This window comes from Heptranchias perlo, chromosome 20 (assembly GCF_035084215.1).
Source record: "Heptranchias perlo isolate sHepPer1 chromosome 20, sHepPer1.hap1, whole genome shotgun sequence".
Lineage (NCBI taxonomy): Eukaryota > Metazoa > Chordata > Chondrichthyes > Hexanchiformes > Hexanchidae > Heptranchias > Heptranchias perlo.
Window position 1 is genome coordinate 6,392,883 of NC_090344.1, and position 20,451 is coordinate 6,413,333.

A 20,451-nucleotide genomic window follows, 5' to 3' on the forward strand; every position below is an offset into this window, starting at 1 on the left:
TTGCAATTCTTCTTGTTTGTATAAAATGTCTTGTCATTCGTTAGCACCAATTAAAAAAAACACTTCACAAAATGGCTCAAAAGCTAAACTTGTTCCACACGGGAGCTGGAAAAGGCCTCTCGACCTTTCAGCCGATCAACAATTGAAAGCTGAATAATTTCACCCGATACACCGTGACACCAGGCAGCAGGTTTGCCTCCCGAATATTCCCTACACGACACTTCAAACCGATGAATACCTGCTTCACGGAAAGAAGAATTGTGTTTTTGGTTCTTTGGATTTAAAGATGTTGTGCCAGCCGCTTTACCATTTCATCTATCACCAATCGCCCTCTCTCCCTCCCATAAACAAATAAACTCTCACCTGCTGTTGCAAGACGGGAGGCCAGAGGAGCCTCAGTGCCCACATGGGGACATGAAGAAGTCGATGCGTTATGGAACCGGTTTTACCTTGAACTCCAGTCAAAATGTTGAGAAGGTTCAACTACTTTAGATGGCGCTGGAACTCACAACCTCGGCATTTCTCGAGCGTATAATTATTGTAGAAATAACGCGCACTGACAAAATTGAGCCACTGGAGCCGCGCACGGTCTGTGTCACCAGTGCTCCCATCAAACAGCTTCATCCTCGGTCTCTCAATTATCGCTTCGTGATCTTTCCCACACAGAAGCCTCCAACCAAGAGGCGATTCGTTAAACATCCGCAGCGACATTTAAAAGCCGTGGAATCTGAAACAAAACCCCAGACGATAAGAACTTTTAATTATATTATTATTATTAACTTAAGGACAATTATTTTCATGCTACTTAGAACATTTGGGGAAATTTGGAGCTGAAACTGAGAAACTCTCTCTGGGATGTCGTTGATTGAAGAGATGGGCGTTATTTCATTTGAAAACCGAGGCTCGGAACTTTCTGATGGAGAAGTGAGACAGAAGATTGTGGTTAGTGGCAGTTGCCGGGGAGATCTAGAGGAGAGGGAGAAAAGTCAAAGTCACAGCTGTGACAGCTCAAGTGCTCTGCTTATCTGTAATATTTAAAAAGTTATGTACAGTACAGGGCAAACCGATTTAGTGTCGGTTATCAAAAATACTAAAAGACACGGGGTCAAAGGCGGATTTGTGAAGAGGGAACGGATTTAACCGCCAGACTGAAATTATTCCCCATGAATCTGAAGCGTCTTACGGAAAACGGCAGTGCGAACCGTTATGTTCGTGTCATGACTTGAAAGACCCTCCAATTACCGACAGTATCTTTGAACGAGTTGTGCAGCCAAACCGCGAGAGAAGCCGCTTTGCATTCGTCAAACGTGTAGGTGCCGATATTGGGGTTGATAAGGGTCGATTTCAATTATTTGAAATCTCACCATGTGACCCGAAGATTGACCGCAGAATCAAGTTTTTCCTGTCAGTCCTGAATTGAAGGGAAAGACGCAACAAGCAGGTCGGAGAAATGAAGAGCAGAAAATGTGGATGAAACTTGCACGAGTGAAAATCCCTGTCTGTTGGAAGACTCAGTCCCCAGTGGTGGAGAGGATTGGTATTTCAAGCTGTCTCACAGCTCACACACACACCATTGGCTCATTTAATCACCTTCAACAACTCGATTACATCAACACTTAATCTTCTATACACAAGGAAATACAAACTTTGTCCACGCAACCTGTTCGCATAATTTAAATATTTTAGCCCAGGTATCATTCTGGTCAATTCTGGTGAATCTGCACTGCACCCCCGCCAAAGCCAATATATCCTCCCTCAGGCGTGGTGTCCAGAACTGAATGCAGTACTCTAAATGTGGTCTCAGCAGAGTTTATGCAACTGTAACATTTTTTTTATTCGTTCAAGGGATGTGGGCGTCGCTGGCGCGGCCGGCATTTATTGCCCATCCCTAATTGCCCTTGAGAAGGTGGTGGTGAGCCGCCTTCTTGAATCGCTGCAGTCCGTGTGGTGAAGGTTCTCCCACAGTGCTGTTAGGAAGGGAGTTCCAGGCTTTTGACCCGGAGACGATGAAGGAACGGCGATATATTTCCAAGTCGCGATGATGTGTGACTTGGAGGGGGACGTGCAGGTGGTTTTGTTCCCATGTACCTGCTGCCCTTGTCCTTTTAGGTTGTAGAGGTCGCGGGTTTGGGAGGTGCTGTCGAAGAAGCCTTGGCGAGTTGCTGCAGTGCATCCTGTGGATGGTACACACTGCAGCCACAGTGCGTCGGTGGTGAAGGGAGTGAATGTTTAGGGTGGTGGATGGGGTGCCACTCAAGCGGCCTGCTTTGTCCTGGATGGTGTCGAGCTTCTTGAGTGTTGTTGGAGCTGCACTCATCCAGGCAAGTGGAGAGTATTCCATCACACTCCTGACTTGTGCCTTGTAGATGGTTTTGGTGAGTGAGGAGGTGATTCACTCGCCGCAGAATACCCAGCCTCTGACCTGCTCTTGTAGCCACAGTATTTATGTGGATGGTCCAGTTAAGTTTCTGGTCAATGGTGATCCCCAGAATGTTGATTGTGTTGGATTCGGCGATGGTAATGCCGTTGAATGTCAAGGGGAGGTCGTTAGACTCTCTCTTGTTGGATATGGTCATTGCCTGGCACTTGTCTGGCGCGAATGTTACTTGCCATTATCAGCCCAAGCCTGCATATTGTTCAAGTCTTGCTGCATGCAGGCACGGACTGCTTCATTATCTGAGGGGTTGCGAATGGAACTGAACACTGTGCAAACATCAGCGAACATCCCCATTTCTGACCTTATGATTGAGGGAAGGTCATTGATGAAGCAGCTGAAGATGGTTGAGCCCAGGACACTGCCCTGAGGAACTCCTGCAGCAATGTCCTTGGGCTGAGATTATTGGCCTCCAACAACCGCCACCATCTTCCTTTGTGCGAAGTATGACTCCAGCCACTGGAGAGCTTTCCCCCTAATTCCCATTTATTTCAATTTTACTTGGGCTCCTTGATGCCACACTCGGTCAAATGCTAGCTTGATGTCAAAGACAGTCACTCTCACCTCACCTCTGGAATTCAGCTCTTTTGTCCATGTTTGGACCAAGGCTGTAATGTGCTCTGGAGCCGAGTGGTCCTGGTGGAACCCAAACTGAGCATCAGTGATCAGGTTATTGGTGAGTAAGTGCCACTTGATAGCGCTGTCGATGACATCTTCCATCACTTTGCTGATGATTGAGAGTAGACTGATGGGGCGGTAATTGGCCGGATTGGATTTGTCCTGCTTTTTGTGGACAGGACATACCTGGGCAATTTTCCAATTTGTCGGGTAGATGCCAGTGTTGTAGCTGTACTGGAACAGTTGGGCTAGAGGCGCGGCTAGTTCTGGAGCACAAGTCTTCAGCACTACAGCCGGGATGTTGTCGGGGCTCACAGCCTTTGCTGTATCCAGTGCACTCAGCCGTTTCTTGATATCACGTGGAGTGAATCGAATTGGCTGAAAACTGGCTTCTGTGATGGTGGGGATATCCGGAGGAGGCGGAGATGGATCATCCACTCGGCACTTCTGGCTGAAGATGGTTGCAAACGCTTCAGCCTTGTCTTTTGCACTCCCGTGCTGAACTCCACCATCATTGAGGATGGGATTGTTTACAGAGCCTCCTCCTCCCGTTAGTTGTTTAATTGTCCACCACCATTCACGACTGGATGTGGCAGGACTGCACAACTTGGATCTGTTCCATTGTTTGTGGAATCGTTTAACTCTGTCTATATCATGTTGCTTCTGCTGTTCAGCATGCATATAACTTCCACCCTTTGTATTCCAGCTCCCTTGAGATAAAGACCCACATTCCATTAGCCTTTTTAATTACTTTTGTACCTGTCCACTGATTTTTAGTGATTGCTGTACTTGGACCCCGAAATATCTCTGCTTCCCCACAGTTGCTTGCTTCTCTCCATTTAGAAAATGCTCTTAATGATCTTGCTTAGGTCCAAAGTGAATGACCTCACACTTTCCCATATTGAAAGTTTGAACACGCTGGGGGTCTTATCTATAGAAACGAGAAGGTTGAGGGTGACCTGATATAGTACTTTAAGATTATGCAAGATTTTGATAGGTCAGATGTAGATAAGGTGTATGTACTTTGGGGGTAGGGACTCCAAAACCTGGGGCTAATAATATAAGATAGTGTTTAATAAATGCAATATAACATTGAAGAGAGCCATATTTACGCAGAGAGTCGTTAGAATGTGCAACTCGCTACCACAAGTTGTAGCTAAGGCAAAAAGCATGGATGCATTTACGGGGAAGCTAAGTAAACACATGGAGGAGAAAGAACTATTCGGGTTTGCTCATAGGGTTAGATGAAGAGGAGTTGGAGGAGGCTCGTCTGCAGCATAAACACCGGCATAGTCTAGTTGGGCCGAATTGTCTGTTTCTGTGATGTACATTTTATGTAATTCTATGTAATCTCCATCTGCCACAGTTTTACCAACTCACTCAATCTATCAATTTCGCTTTGTAACTTCATGCTGCCATCGACATTACTCACTGTGCCACCTAACTTGGTGTCGTCGACAAACTTGGATATATGTCTCTCTATTTCTTCATTTGCCTCATTTATACATATGGTAAAAAGCTGATGCCCCGGTACCAATCCCTGGGGAACACCACAAATCACATCCTGTCAATTTGAGCGCAGATCCATTATCCCTACTCTCTGTCTCCTACCTCCTAACCAACTCCCTACCCATGTCAATAGGTTACTTTAATTTCCATGCGCTCTCATTGTTGTTAACACTCTCTTATGTGGTACCTTATCGAATGCCTCTTGAAGTCAATGTACATATAACACCCATAGACACTGCATTATCTACCACGTTATTTACATCTTCAAAATGTTCAGCTAGTTTTGTTACACTTGACTTACCCTTTACAAATCCATGCTGGCTCACTCTGATCAATTCATATTTATCCAAGTGCTCAGTCATTCTTTCCCTAATAACAGATACGGGTAACTTCCCCACAACAGGCATCAGACTAATAGGTTTATAATTTCCTACTTTATCTCTCCTCCCCTTCCTAAATAATGGAATGACATTGGCATTTTTTCAATCCATGGAACAAATCCTGAATCATGACACTATGAAAGATCATGACCAAAGCTTGTAAAATTTCCTCACTTACTCCTTTTAATCCCCTGTGGTGGTAACCATCAGATCCTGGAGATTTGTCTATCATCAGTCTCATTAGTTTCTTCATTACCATTATTTTACTTACACTGAATCGCTTTGATTTATTTCCAGTTTTCCTCGTGTCTCTGGTATATTATCCTCATCCTTTTCGAGTATTTAGCTGGTCTGCCATTTCCTGATTTTCAATTACAATATCATCGCCATTTGTCTTTAAGGGTCCCACATTACTCTTAGTCACCCTTCTTTCTCTTAATACACGTGTAAAAACCTTGAGACTTGTCCTTAATTTCCCTCACAAGTTTTTCTCGTTTTCCCTTTTTTCACCTCTTATGATTTTTTTAGTTTCAGCATCACAATAAACAACACTTCGCTGTGAAATTTGCTTAATTAGTTCTTCAGTGTCAGAGCGAGAATTGTCTGATCCTTTAGTTTATTTAATGTAACAAATAAACACAAGCACAAATATTCATCCGTGCATCAACGCACTGATGGATACACAAAGATAAACACAGCCTGAAACGCAGTCAGTATCTGGATTCACAAGTAAACGGGCAAGCGAAATAGACAAAGATAAAACAGTCTGAACCCCCAACAGAATGTGACGTATAGGTGAAAAGGATCTCAACTCCCTGCTTCTTTTCTGTACTGATAAATATGGACAAAAATCTCATCTCCGTGCTTTTTTCAGATAATGAATGTCTTAATGCTGAAGAGATCACTGATCCAAGCCAATTATCCCCAGTCGCACTCTCCTTCCAATCTTGCACGTGTTTGAAATTGTGCATTTTTTCACACTGGGATTCAATTTGAAGGAAACTATGCTGTGATCAGCAAGTGTTGTTAAGGAGATGGAGGCCAATGATTACAGTGACTGTTCGGACACTGTGAGCTTCAGTTAAAGGTCAGCAACATTTAAAGTGTTAGGAAGCAGAACTTTTCCAAATCTTGACACAAATGGCAAGAAAACTTAACGCAGACTTTGATCAATGTCACAACTTTCAAATAGCAGACATTTTATACGAAGCAAGAAATATTTACAAGGATGTTGCCTGGACTGTCGAATTTTAGCTAAGAGGAAAGATTGAATAGGCTGGAATTGTTTTCTTTGGAACTGAGGAGGCGAAAGGCAGATTTAATTAACGTGTACAAAATTATGAGGGGCCTGATCAGAGAGGTTAATAAACAGTGGTATAGATTTAAAGTGATTGGTAGAAGGATTAGTGGGGAGCTGAGGAGAAATTCTTTCACCCAAGGGTTGTGGTGTCTGGAACACACTGCCTGAAAGGGTGGTGGAGGCGGACACCTTCATCGCATTTAAAGAGTACGTGGGTATATATTCAAATTGCCATAACATACAAGGTTACAGACCAAGAGCTGGAAAGTGGGATTAAGCTGGATAGCTCTTTTTCGGCAGGAACAGACACGACGGGCCGAATGGCCTCTTTCTGTGCCGTAATTTTTTTTTATTCGTTCACGGGATGTGGGCGTCGCTGATTCTAATTAACAGTAAACATGGTAGTTTAGGGGTCATGAGAACGTTACTAAGAAAAGTAACTGCTGGGAACCAAGCAATGTGTCCTTGTAAACCACAGATTAGGGAAGTTCCAGCTCCAGTGCCAGAGATGGATCACTACAGGGTATAACAGTGAAAGGATACTGATGTAAGGGGCAGTCGGGAGTGGAGACACCGGAGATCAAGCTCAGGATGCCTGAGGTTCTATCCAGCGGGATCATCTCGTGTACACGGGGGACTTGCATCTTTACTCTGGTGCGGTAGAGGAAAGAGAATTTGCTCATATATTTCTTAATAAGGAATTAAAGTTGCTGACTCTCAGAATTGTCAATTAATAAGACAATGCATCAGTTAGAATCTTTCACCCCGAAGTCTCTCTGCTCCTCTACTTTAAACTGTGACCATTTAGTGTACATTTCATCTCATTTTTCTTCCTCTCAAAATGTATGACGTCACATTTCTCTCCATTAAACTTCACCTGCCTGTTTCCGAACCTGTGGACGTCACAATGACGTCACTGACTCCTCTTCACAGTTCGCCACGCTGCAAATTTTGGCGTCATCTCGAGATTTTCACCTTGTGTCCCACATACCCAAGCTCAGATCATTCTCTGTATTGAGAAGAGCAATGGTCCCAACACTGACCCTGGGGGACACCACTGTTTACCTCTGTCCTGTCTGAAGAACATCCATTAAACACTACTATCTGTTTTCTGCCCTTTACACAACTTCCTATCCACACTGCCCCATTCATTTTAATACCGTGAGTGTTAATTTTATCAACAAGCCTCCTGTCCGGCATCTTATCAAATGCCTCTTCACAATCCATCCACACAACCTCCGCTACATTCCCTTTAACGGTAGACTCGAGTTATCTCAAATAAACCATGTTGGCTATTCTTAATTAATGTGTTTATCTGACAAATGTTGAAATGTTTGCTCCACCTCATCTGGTTTCATCTGTTTCAAGCCACAACAGACAGGTCGAGTTTGCTCCTGGAGCTTAAGATAAATTATTTTTTTTAAATGATGCTTCAGCCAATGAGGACATCTGGGCTGAGACCCGCCCATTCGGTGCCGCAACTCACGCCCCTCACACACTCCGATTGGTTGGAGGACCAACTGTTCTCTCATCCCTCCAGTCAATTTACCATAAGACCATAAGATCATAAGAGAGAGTAACAGGAGTAGGCCATTCGGCCCCTCGAGCCTGCTCCGCCATTTAATGAGATCATGGCTGATCTGATGTTTACCTCAACTCCACTTTCCCGCCCTTTCCCCATATCCTTTGACTCCCTTGCGAATCAAAAATTTGTCGAACTCAGCCTTGAATGTATTCAATGACTCAGCCTCCACAGCTTTTTGGGGTATAGAATTCCAAAGATTCACAACCCTCTGGGAGAAGAAATTCCTCCTTATTTCCGTCTTAAACGGGCGACCACTTATTCTGAGACTATGCCTCCTAGTTTTAGATTCCCCCATGAGGGGTAACAACCTCTCAGTATCTACCCTGTCGAGTCCCCTCAGAATCTTGTATGTTTCAATAAGATCTCCTCTCATTCTTCTCAACTCCAATGATTATAGACTCAACCTCTTCAATCTTTCCTCATAAGACAGCCCTTCCATACCCAGAATCAACCGAGTGAACCTTCTCTGAACTGCCTCCAATGCACGTCTGCCCTTCCTTAAAAAAGGTCACCAGAACTGTACGCAGTACACCAGATGTGGTCTCACCAGCACCCTGTACAGTTGTAGCATGACTTCCCTGCTTTTATACTCCATCCTCCTCAAAATAAAGGCCAATGTTCCGTTTGCCTTCCGGATTACCTGCTGCACTTGTATGTTGACTTTTTATGTTTCATGTACGAGGACACCCAGATCCTTCTGTACCGCAGCATTTTGTAATATTTCTCCATTCAAATAATATTTTGCTTTTTTATTTTTCCTCCCAATGTGCATCACTTCATATTTTCCCACGTTATATTCCATCTACCAAATTTTTGCCCATCCGCTTAACCTGTCAATATCTCTTTACAGTCACTTTGTGTCCTTATCGCAACTTGCTTTTCCACCTATCTTTGTATCATCAACAAATTTGCCCACAAGACACTCTGTTCCTTCATCCAAGCCATTATTATATACTGTAAAAAGTTGAGGCCCCAGCACTGATCGCTGTGGCACCCCACTCGTTACAGGAAATTCCGATAAATTCCTGCTGCTCCTTTTGGTCCGGATATCTCGTTAATCACCATGGCGGGATTAATGGAGAAACTGACGGTTCTGAGGTGCAGTTGGAAAATAAACATTAATTGAACCCGTCAGTTGCAACAATTAATGAAACGAAATTAATACAAGTTACCGAATAAAATATTTTCTGGAGTTCACCAAAGTGTGTGTGGGGGGGGGGGGGGGGGGCTTCTATGCCGTGTGTTTGTGCCGGTTTAAATGGCACGAAGGGCTGGGCTTTCAGTTTATTTCATTATCCTTGATCCAAACGGGCTCTCCCTGCTTCAAATATTTTCGCTTTTCGACCAGAGATTAAGATAAGCAATGGCGGCAGTACCACCCAGCATGCAGCGCAGTACAGATTGTGCCCTATCTGAATCAGTGGAGCACAGTGCGCAGGCGCATTAGTGACTCATGATAAGGCAGTGAGTCCTGAGCATGCGCGGTCAGTCGAGGCTGCGGGAGGAGCGCGTTCGGTGCAGGTGAGAGGATCGGAGCAAGAGGATCAATAAACCCCGGGGCCCGGGTCCGGGCTCAGGCCCAGGCTCAGGCTTCACAAACCCCGAGTGCGGCCCCAGACCCGAATATAAAACAGTGAACATTATCCCCCCTCACTACCCGCCGGTTTCCGGTTTCTCCCGTTTCGCTCCGGACCAACTCTCAACAAAAGGCCGCGGCCCCGCGCATGCGCGGTGTAATCTGGGACTTCTCAGGGAGCGTCTGTAAATAGAGGAGAAATGGTGATCGGTCAGGGAGCGTCTGTAAATGAAGGAGAAATGGTGATCGGTCAGGGAGTGTCTATAAATGAAGGAGAAATGGTGATCGGTCAAGGAGCGTCTGTAAATGAAGGAGAAATGGTGATCGGTCAGGGAGCGTCTGTAAATGAAGGAGAAATGGTGATCGGTCAGGGAGTATCTGTGAATGAAGGAGAAATGGTGATCGGTCAGGGAGCGTCTGTAAATGAAGGAGAAATCGTGATCGGTCAGGGAGTGTCTGTAAATGAAGGAGAAATGGTTATCGGTCAGGGATCGTCTGTCAATGAAGGAGAAATGGTGATCGGTCAGGGAGCGTCTGTAAACAAAGGAGAAATGGTGATCGGTCAGGGAGCGTCTGGAAATGACGGTGGAATGGTGATCGGTCAGGGAGAGTCTGTAAATGAAGTTAAAAATGCTGACACGTCAGGGAATGTCTATAAATGAAGGAGAAGTGATGGTGGGTCAGGGAGCGTCTGTAAATGAAGGAGAAATGGTGATCGGTCAAGGAGCGTCTGTAAATGAAGGAGAAATAGTGATCGGTCAGGGAGTGTCTGTAAATGAAGGAGAAATAACGATCTCTGCACCTTGAGTCATCCAGGGATCTCTAGCTTTGGAGGCCGTTCCTTTCCTCCTCGTGGGAATCTGTCCACTCTGTACTCAAACCAACTCCTCCTTGAAGTCCTCCCATTGTTCAATTACTGTTTTGTTGCCAATTTTTGATTCCAATCCACCTGGACAAGATCCCTTTTTAACTCACTGAAATTAGCCCTCCTCCAGTTAGGAACTTTCACATTTGACTGTCCCTTGTCCTTTTGCATAACTGTTCTAAACTCAATGAGATTATGATCACTGCTGCCCCACTGAAACATGATCCACATGCCCCACTTCATTCTCCACACCGAGCGCACTGCTGTTCTCACATTCACTCTCTCACATTCACTCTCTCACATTCACTCTCTCACATTCACTCTCTCACATTCACTATCTCACACTCTCTCACGCTCACTCTCACATTCCTCTCTCACCCTTTCACTCATGGTTTAGCACCACTGAAAGATGATGCGATGGGTTTGGATTTCAGCTCAAGGAGGAGGGAGAGTGTGTGGGATGGGGATTTATAGCTTTGAGGAACAAGAGAGGAAAGAATGTTCCATAGAAACTAGAATTGTCTGTTCTAAATTTGTTTCCTGTACTTACAGTGATAACTTTTATAAACTCCTTTTACAGGGTATTTGAAGGGGTGGATTTGCAGACAGGAAACTCAAACCAAAGACCATGTCAAGATCTGACAGAGTCACTCGATTCATCAGGACCTGAATATCATCGGCCTTTGAATGTGGAAGGAGAAATGTTTGTCTGTTCTGTCTTTGGGAAAAGATTTCAAACATCAGTGTGAGTGGAAAAGCACCGAGACACACACACCCGAGTGAGAGTGTTCCAGTGCACTGACTGTGGAAAGAGCTTTAACCAGTTACACAGCCTGAAAAAACATTGCACCATTCAAAGCAGGGAGACACCGTACAGGAGGCTTCAACTGATCGTCCAACCTGGAGAGACACAAGGACACCCGGACCATGGAGAAACCGTGGAAATGTGGGGACTGTGGGAATGGATTCAATTACCCGTCACAGCTGGAAATTCATCGACGCATTCACACCGGGGAGAGGCCGTTCACCTGCTCCGTGTGTAAGAAGGGATTCACTGAGTCATCCCACCTGCTGACACACCAACGAGTTCACTCTGATGAGATACCTTTTACATGCTCTGACTGTGGGAAGAGCTTTAAAAGCAGAAACAAACTTCTGAGACATCAGCACAGTGACACTGGGGAGAGGCCGTTCATCTGCTCTGTGTGTAAGAAGAGATTTACTCGTTCGTCCACCCTGCTGAAACACCAGCGAATTCACACTGGGGAGAGGCCATTCTCCTGCTCAGTGTGTAAGAAGAGATTCACTCAGTCATCCACCCTGCTGAGACACCAGCGAATTCACACTGGGGAGAGGCCATTCTCCTGTTCCGTGTGTAAGAAGAGATTCACTCAGTCATCCACCCTGCTGAGACACCAGCGAGTTCACACTGATGAGAAACCTTTTAAATGCTCTGACTGTGGGAAGAGATAAAAAATCAAAAGGAATCTGCTGACACACCAACGTACTCACACTGGGGAGAGACTTTTTAAATGTTCTGACTGAGAAGGGCTTTAAAAGCACAAATGATCTCCTGAAACACCAACACACTCACACTGGGGAGAGACTGTTCACCTGCTCTGTGAGTGGGAAGAGATTCACTCAGTCATCACACCTTCTGAGACATCAACTTGTTCACACTATTGAGTGACCTTTAAACTCAGTGACTGTGAGAAGAGCTTCAAAAGCAGAAATGAACTGCTGACACATCAACTCACACCTATTGGGGAGAGACCGTTCACCTGCTCCGTGTGTGGGAAGGGATTCACTCAGTCATCACACGTGATGAGACACCAGCGAGTTCACATATGACTGCAGGGGTTGGATTCTGCTGTTAATCCCATCCTGGACTGAACCATGTTCATTCTGACAGTTGGGGTTTGTTTCTGCTGATGTTAATAACCCCTATAACTGGGCTGGAGTTTAATATTCTGGATATCTGTTAAATCAATTAGCTTTGTTTTAAACTCTTTATTGTTGATTTTGGTCTTTCCCACCTGAGTGTTTAGCATCACCTGGCTGGATCCCAGAAAGGACAATCTGGGGGGAGGATCGTCCGGTGGGAACAGAACTTCAACCTGGACACAGTCCTTCAGGGCCACACTGAGAGGGGCAAACGGCACTTTGGTCTTTCTCGTCTCTCTTCACTGACAGTAAAGTCGCCGTGCGGGTTTATCTTGTGTGTAAGAAATGTGTCCCAGCTGCTCTCTTTCATGGTTCAGATCTCCTAGGCACGGAACAGAAGGGTCCTTTCCAATGGAGTCAAGAAGGACAATGGTGAATGCTGGAAAAGTGCTGTCAAATCAGAGATTGGTGTAAAACTGTGATCGATTCCTGACTGGAAGTGAAACGGCAGGTTTAAGTCTCCAGTCTAAAAATAACTGGTAATTATTCTATGAAGATTTAAATTGTTTGTGTGACAGTCCTGAGTCCACCAATTAAGGAAGGCGAAAATAAACCCATTTAAAATCAGTGGGTTAAAGCGTGCAATAAAATAGCAGAAGAGGTCATTCACATGAGCCTGTTAACTGCTGGTACAATTATACAACAGGCATTTGATCTGTAGGTAAAGAAGGATCTGCGGTGTGTTTCCAGAATTCCCTGTTTTATTGATGTCTTTGTGTTAGACACCAGGATAATGAAAGATACACGACCCTGACCATTCACGGTGTGGGGGCGATCCCGACAGTTACTCTGGGATCACCCCCGCTGCGGGACTCCACCACTGACCCTGCTGAAGGTTGCAGGCTCAGGGAGTCGGGCCTCCAGGAGTGGACTGTAAGAAAGCTGGGTTTCAGTATCCTGACAAATATATGCCGAGGAACCAGAGGAATCCTCACTAAGGAACCGTCTGGGGTTTTACCTGTCAGTGTGGGTCTCTGGGTGAATGATTCCTGAGTCCCCGAACTGTCTTACATTTAACTCAGGTCAGGCCAGGATGAATTCAGTTCACAGGAGAATTGGGACAAATATCACCCACAATCAAGGGAGACAAAAGCAGCCATTAGAGAAGCTCAGAGATCTTTGGAAAAGAAGATGGTGCACAATTTTAATAATAGTCAAAGCTTTTCCAGCTGCGTCAGGAGTCAGAAGACCATGAAAGATGGATAAGGGCCACTGAAAGAAAGTTCAGGACAGATTCCCGGGCTATGGCAGAGCTGTTAAATGACTATTTCTCATCAGTCTACACTCCTGTGGATGATGCTCAGATTCCAGCTGTGGGATGTGCTGTCGACAATAGCATCATAAATATTAAAATAGAAAGGGATGTGATCTTGGATAATGTATGAAATCTCAAAATACTTTGTGCTCCAGGTCCAGATGATATCCACCCCCGGGTGTTTAAAGAGATGGAACGGGTGCTCTGTGAGCCCCTTGCCTGTATCTTCAACTGCTCAATAGAGTCAGGGATTGTTCCCTAAGATTGGAAGGTAGCTCACGTAGTTCCCATTTTCATTAACGGGGACAAATCAGAGCCGGGGAATGACAGGCCCATCAGTGTGACCTCGATCAGAGGGAAGATGCTTGAAGGGATCCTTAGAGATGCTGTTTATTATCACGGGGAAAAAGAAGGAGCCATTAGAGATACTCAACACGGCTTCCGGGAAAGAAGGTCGTGTCTCACAAACTTGCTTGAGTTTTTTGAAGAAGTTACCGGATTAGTGGATGAGGGTAATCCGGTTCACATTGTCTATCTCAGGGGTGCGAAACTCATTTTCTATGGTGGGCCTGATCCGATATCCTGGCACTTGGCCTGGGCCACATTCAACAAAAGTTGTAAACTAGAAATAGATGAAGATGGACTATATTGGTGCTTACTTGCATTTGGGTTTCATTTACTGCTACTGCGGCTCCCGATACCTGGCACCTCTTAGCTTTAACCATTGCATCAACATTTGGAGTAAATGACTGGGCTGAGGCCTGTCTTGGATAAAAACATGAGGACCACTTGTCATTACAGTAGGTTGTGCCCCAAACACTAACCGTGGAAGTGAATTTCACAGTCTCACAACTCCCTACGTAAAGAAGTTGCTCTTGATCACTGCTCTATAACAGATAGCAGGGGTTAAGGGTCGCTACTCAGACTGTATAAGGTGGAATGAGGTGTTCCACAAGGATCGGTTCTGGGACACTGTTCACAATTTACATAAACGATTTGGACTCGGGAATCGGAAGTACAATTTCAAAATTTACGGATGACACCAGATTAGCGGGGCGGGGGGCTGTGGGTGGGTGGGGTGGGGTATAGATAATATTGATGAAGATTGCGACCAAATACAAGAAAACATTAATAAACTGGCAAAATGGGTGTATAATTAGCAAATGAATCTAAATGCAGATGCGGGTGAAGTGGAGCATTTTGGTAGAAAGAACAAGGAGGCCGCATGCTACTTGGACAATAAGAGTCTAAATGTCCTTGGTTCCAAAGAAAACAATCCCAGCCTATCCAATCTTTCATCATAGCTAAAATTCTCAACTCCTGGCAACGTCGTCGTAAATCTCCTCTGTACCCTTTAATATTCTCTCTCTCTCTCTCTCTCTCTGCCATTTGGGTCTCTTTCTCTCTGTCTGTGTAATTGACACAATGTTTATTCAGTGTACTGGGACGTACTGTTCTCCGTGACTGGCCTGTTTGAACAACAACGACACCTTTTGATTGGTGTGATGCTGTCCCAGCCTAATATAAGATATGCAATTTGAGAACCTTTCACTCATTCACCTGACGAAGGGGATAATCTCCGAAAGCTTGTGATTTTAAAATAAAATTGTTGGACTATAACCTGGTGTTGTAAGATTTCTTACATTTGTCCACCCCAGTCCATCACCGGCATCTCCACATCATGGCCCTCTCTAGAGCAATCACATCTTTCCCCTAATGTGGTGACCAGAACTGTACGCAGTACTCGAGCTGTGGCCTTACTAGTGTTTTATGTAGTTGTCAGATAACCTCCCTGCTATTATATCCTACGCCTAGGCTAATAAAGGAAAGTATTCCGAATGTCTTCTTAACCACCTTATCTACCTGTCCTGCTACCTTCAGTGATCTGTGGACATGCACTCCAAGTTCCCGCTGTTTGTCTCCACCTCTCAGTATCCTCCCAAGCAATGTGGTTTCAGAGCAACTAATTCTGGAACGTCTCACTTGATAATACAAGTCATAAATCGAAACCAATTTGGTGAAGGGAGACTAATATTGGTGACTGGAAATAGTTAGTGTACAACTTGATATTGCTGCACACCGGAATAGAAAACGAGATTGGATGGACAGAAGAAGTCTGACAGGATGGCCAAGCGGTTGTCGGAGGCAGTGAACGTTTACACTGGCTGCACAGTGAGAGCGGCTCGTTGGTCTCGGGATATGATTCTCGCTTCGGGGGTTTTATTGATTGATATGCGAGAGATCCTGGGTTCAAATCGCGGACGAGCCCTGCTGTCTCGCTGCTTTTAGTGAAAAGTCTCCAATTGGATTCTGACATCTTTCCAGTGTTGCTGTTGGTAGAATTGAATTACATCCAGAGCATGTTTGAGCTCCAGAGGACAGAGTTCGGAAGTTTCCATGTCACAACACAAGTGAAGTAAATAAAATGTCTCAAGATGATGAGGAGATTGAAGCTGATTGTGAATTTATCTCAATTCAGACGGTCTCATTGATATTGGATGATGGGATAGAGAGCCACATATACAAGTTTGCTGATGACACCAAGATGGGCAGCATTGTAAGCAGAGTAGATAGAGGCATAAAATTGCAGAGGGACAGTAATATAATAAATGAATGGGCAAAACTGTGGCAAATGGATTTGAATTGACGCAAGTGTGAGGTCATCCACTTTGGACCTAAAAAGGATAGATCAGAATACGATCTAAATAGAGAAAAACTCGAAACTGTGGAGTTCCAAAAGGACATAGGGTCCATGTCCATCGATCATTAAATATCATGGACAGGTACAGAAAATAATCGAAAAGGCTAATGGAATGCTGGCCTTTATATCTAGAGGACTAGACGACAAGGGGATATACATTATGCTACAGCTATACAAACCTCTTGTTCGACCACACCTGGAGTACTGTGTTCAGTTCTAGCACCGCATCTTAGGAAGGATACATTGGCCGTGAATGGAGTGCAGCGTAGATTTACTAGAATGATACCTGGACTCCAAGGGTTAAATTACGAGGAGAGATTACACAAACTGGGGCTATATTCCCCGAAATTTAGTAGATTAAGGGCTGATTTGATCGAAGTTTTCAAGATATTAATGAGAACTGATGGGGTTGATGGTGAGAAACCATTTCCGCTGGTTGGGGAGTCCAGGATGGGGGGACACGGCCGAAACATTGGAGTCAGGACTTTCAGGATTGAAGTTAGGAAATACTTCCATCAGCAAAAGGAGGTGGAAGTTTGAAAATCTTTTTCGCAAACGGCAGTTGATGCGAGCTCAATTGTTGATTTTAAAGCTGAGATTGAAATTATTTTGTTCACCAAAGGTGTTAAGAGATATGTGGCTAAGGCCCATATATGGAGTTACGTCACAGATCTGCCATGATCTCATTGAATTGTGGAACAGGCTCGATGTGCCCAAATGGCCCACTCCTGTTCCTGAGTTCCGCATGGTCCAGAATGCAAAAACTTGCTGCATTGGCCGGGAATCGAACCCGGGTCTCCAGCGTAGCAGGCAAGAATTCTACCCCTGAACCACCAATGCTCATAAGGGGTACCTTGCTTGTTTCCATTTGAAATGATCTCTGAACGAACATGCCGTTTGCTGTTGGGATGGCCGAGTGATTGAAGCGTTGGTCTCAAAATTCCAATGGTGTTTTTCTCCCTCGATTTGAATTCTGCTCGCAGCGTCACTGTTTAAAGATCTCTTCAATGCTGAAATAGAAAAATTGGAGTTAGTTGACCGCATTTATTTCTCGCTCAGCATGACAGATATTTCAGCGTGGCCGGTGCTTTTGATTGGGTGCCCAAACTTCTCTTGAAAGATTTCAAGACCCGAGAAGGAATCTCTCCCAATCTGTAACTTAAATTCTGCTAGTTTACAAGACCTGACATTTTTACTCTTCATTTTCTTTTCGTGCATCTCTCTATCTCCCCCTGTCTCTGACTCTTGTCTCTCTGTGTTGTCCCCGATGTAATTCTGAGGCTTCCTTGAACAGCGAAGGCTGATCGAAACTGCAAAACCAGCAGAGAAGGGTAAACAATAAAAAGATTGAGGCGGTTGGACAATTAAAGGTGGAACCCAGCTGATAAATTCGGAGCTAATGTACCCACATTTATGTCTCTTCGCCCTCATAGTGAATGGAAGCAGCAATTTGAGTGAAGCATACTTATGGTAGAGTGTTAACTATGACGATGCCGAGACAGACGACAATGTCGTTTCGGAGCAATTCGTTCTGTAAATTGTTACTTGAAAATACAAGTCGTACATTCAAAACGAATTTGATAAAGAGAGGCTAATATTGTCGATGTGAAATAATTCGTGTAGAACCTGATGTTGCTCTACATCGTACATCGTACAAGAAAGCGAGATTGGAGGGACAGAGCGTTCTGAAAGGATGGTGGATCGGCTTCAAGGCAGCGAAATTTTACACTGGCTGCACGGCTCTGTTGCCAGTTGGTCTTTGGGTCTGATTCTCGCTCAGGGAGTTTCACTGGTTCAAGTGCCGGATCAGCCCCGTTGTGTCCCCATTTTTGGTCAAAAATCACCAATTGGCTTCTCACAGCTTTTCAGCGGTTTTGACTTATCTCCAGCAGAGAATGTTTGAGCGCCAGAGGACAGAATGCAGAGGGTTTGTCCACGCAACACACTGAGACGAAATGAAGACAAGTTTTCTAGAAGTTGGACTGACTGAAGCCGGCAAATTAATTTATCCCAACTCAGGCGATCTCACGGGTACAGAATACAAAAGGTAAAGGATGCTGAATTGGACTGGAACCAAATCCCTGATTTCCCACCGGCAGGCGAAGATACTGACACTGAAATACTAATGCACACACAACTGCAAACTGCACGTGTAGCGTTGGGTACATGTCCAGAACATGCAGTCTGGCAGAGTTCCCGTGATAACCCTACGCAGTCTGCTCCACTGCCGTGCAGTTCCTGTGGGTTACGTAAGGAGTGGGTCAAACATAGCCGTGTAATTCAATGGGGGCTTGAAACCACCTCACATCGCCACTGTGAAATGCTCAAATAAATAAGAGCTCTAGTTACCAGGCAGTGTTTACTCCCTCAGAGCATAAAGGATAATCCAGCCCATTGTTCACCTAAAAGATTTCACGACATGAGACTGAATTTATTTTAACCTGTACTTTAAATTCTGCTCAATCACAGAATTTGGAGATTTATACTATTTTTCTTTGCATGCATCTCTCTATCTCTGTCTGTGTTTCTTCTTTCTCTCTATTTCCCCTGATGGACTTATCAGGCTTCCTTGAACGGCCAGGTCTGGAAACCCGGGATGGGACAAGGCTGTCGGATCTTCAGTCCAGTTGCTTTATTTCGACGGGATGAGCTTTGCTGTTTTTCGTCTCCGCTTTCGGAAAATATAAACCCAGATGGAAATTCCCCTCCTCGGGTCCCGTCACCTCCCGGTAATGGAAATGAACCCGATCTATCACTCGGTCTTAATATCTGTATTCTCATTGCTTAAGAATAAAATTATGGGGCTACAGCTAGTCTCAGGACACATCTCAATAACAGACTTATTCGGAAACGTGGGATTAAAGGGCAGGTGATAACCTGGGCACATAATTGGCTAAAGGGAAGGAGGCAGAGAGAAGTGGTGAACGGATGTTTTTCTGACTGGAGAGAAATATGCAGTGTGATCCCCCGGGGGTCGGTATTAGGACTATTGCTTTTCTTGTTTTTATAAATGACTTGGATGTGGGAATAGGGAGTACGATTTCGAAGTTTGCGGATGATACAAAACTTGGCAACGTAGCAAATAGTGAGGAAGATAGTAGCAGATTTCAGGAGGACATAGACAGACTAGTGAAACGGGAAGTCACGTGACAGATTTAACGCAGATCAGTTTGAAGTGATGCACTTTTGGAAGAAGAACAATTTTTGGCTGATTGCAAGAGCAGAGGGACCTGGAGTGCATATTCACAAAACAGGGCAAGTTGATAAGGCGGTTAAGCAAGCGAATGGGGTACTTCGCTTTGTAAATAGGACATTGAATATAGAAACAAGGAAGTCATACTAAACCATTACAAATCATTGGTTCGGCTCAGCTGGAATATATTGTACGGTTCTGGGTACCACACTTTAGAATGAAAAGGCATTGAAGAGGATTCAGAGCAGGTTGACCTGGATAATACCAGGGTTGAGGAACTTCAGTTATGTGGAGAGATTGGAGAAGCTGGAATTATTCCAGTTACAGCAGAGAAGGTTAAGGAGTGAATCTAATGGATGTATTCAAAGTAATGAGGGGTTTTGAAAGATCAAGTAGGTAGGAATTGCTTCCTCTGGCAAGTGGGTCAGTAACCAGAGGTCATAGATTTAAAATAATTGGCAAAAGAACTAGAGGGGAGTTGAGGAGAATTTTAACCGTGAAATTCGGCTTTTCTATTCCCTTATGAATATCGCAGATTATAATATCCAGGCGGGGTGGGACTGAATGGGGGATAGAGTGCGGAGATTGGAATGGAAGCTCATCAGAAAGAACTTGGTCTCATCAGTTTTTGTTATTTTTCCTACCAGTTGCCCCAAGCAGGCGGTGAACCTTCTTCTCGAGAGAGGATCGTCATTTCAGTTCAGAAGGAAAAAGGTATCAAGAAAATCGGGTGACACAGACACGGAATGATCCGAGACTGACAGCAATTCCCATTGAAACTGACACAGACACGGAATGATCCGGGACTTGCAGCACATCCCTTTTAAACAGACACAGGCACGGAATGATGCGGACATAAATCATCATTATGTTTTTCTGACGTTGACCATAAGATTTGCTCCTTTTTCAATGACTCCGCTTTTCTCTTTGATACTTCGCGACCATTCTCATTTCAACACGTTCGTGGAAGGAACTTTTGCTGATTTCAGCAAACAACGCAAAAACCTCTGCCCGCCGTTTCGAGAAGGATGGGACTTTAACCAGACCTGCTGGACATCCTGAATTCGGGAAAGAAGACTTAAACACAATAA

General features: G+C 44.6%; 1 non-coding gene across 1 annotated transcript; it reads right to left on the minus strand.

Moving 5' to 3' along the window:
• Nucleotides 1-16,936: 16,936 nt before the first annotated feature.
• trnas-gcu (transfer RNA serine (anticodon GCU)) lies at nt 16,937-17,007 on the minus strand. Its single transcript has one exon. It is a non-coding gene; the product is annotated as a tRNA-Ser (tRNA).
• Between the last annotated feature and the right edge of the window lie 3,444 nt (nt 17,008-20,451).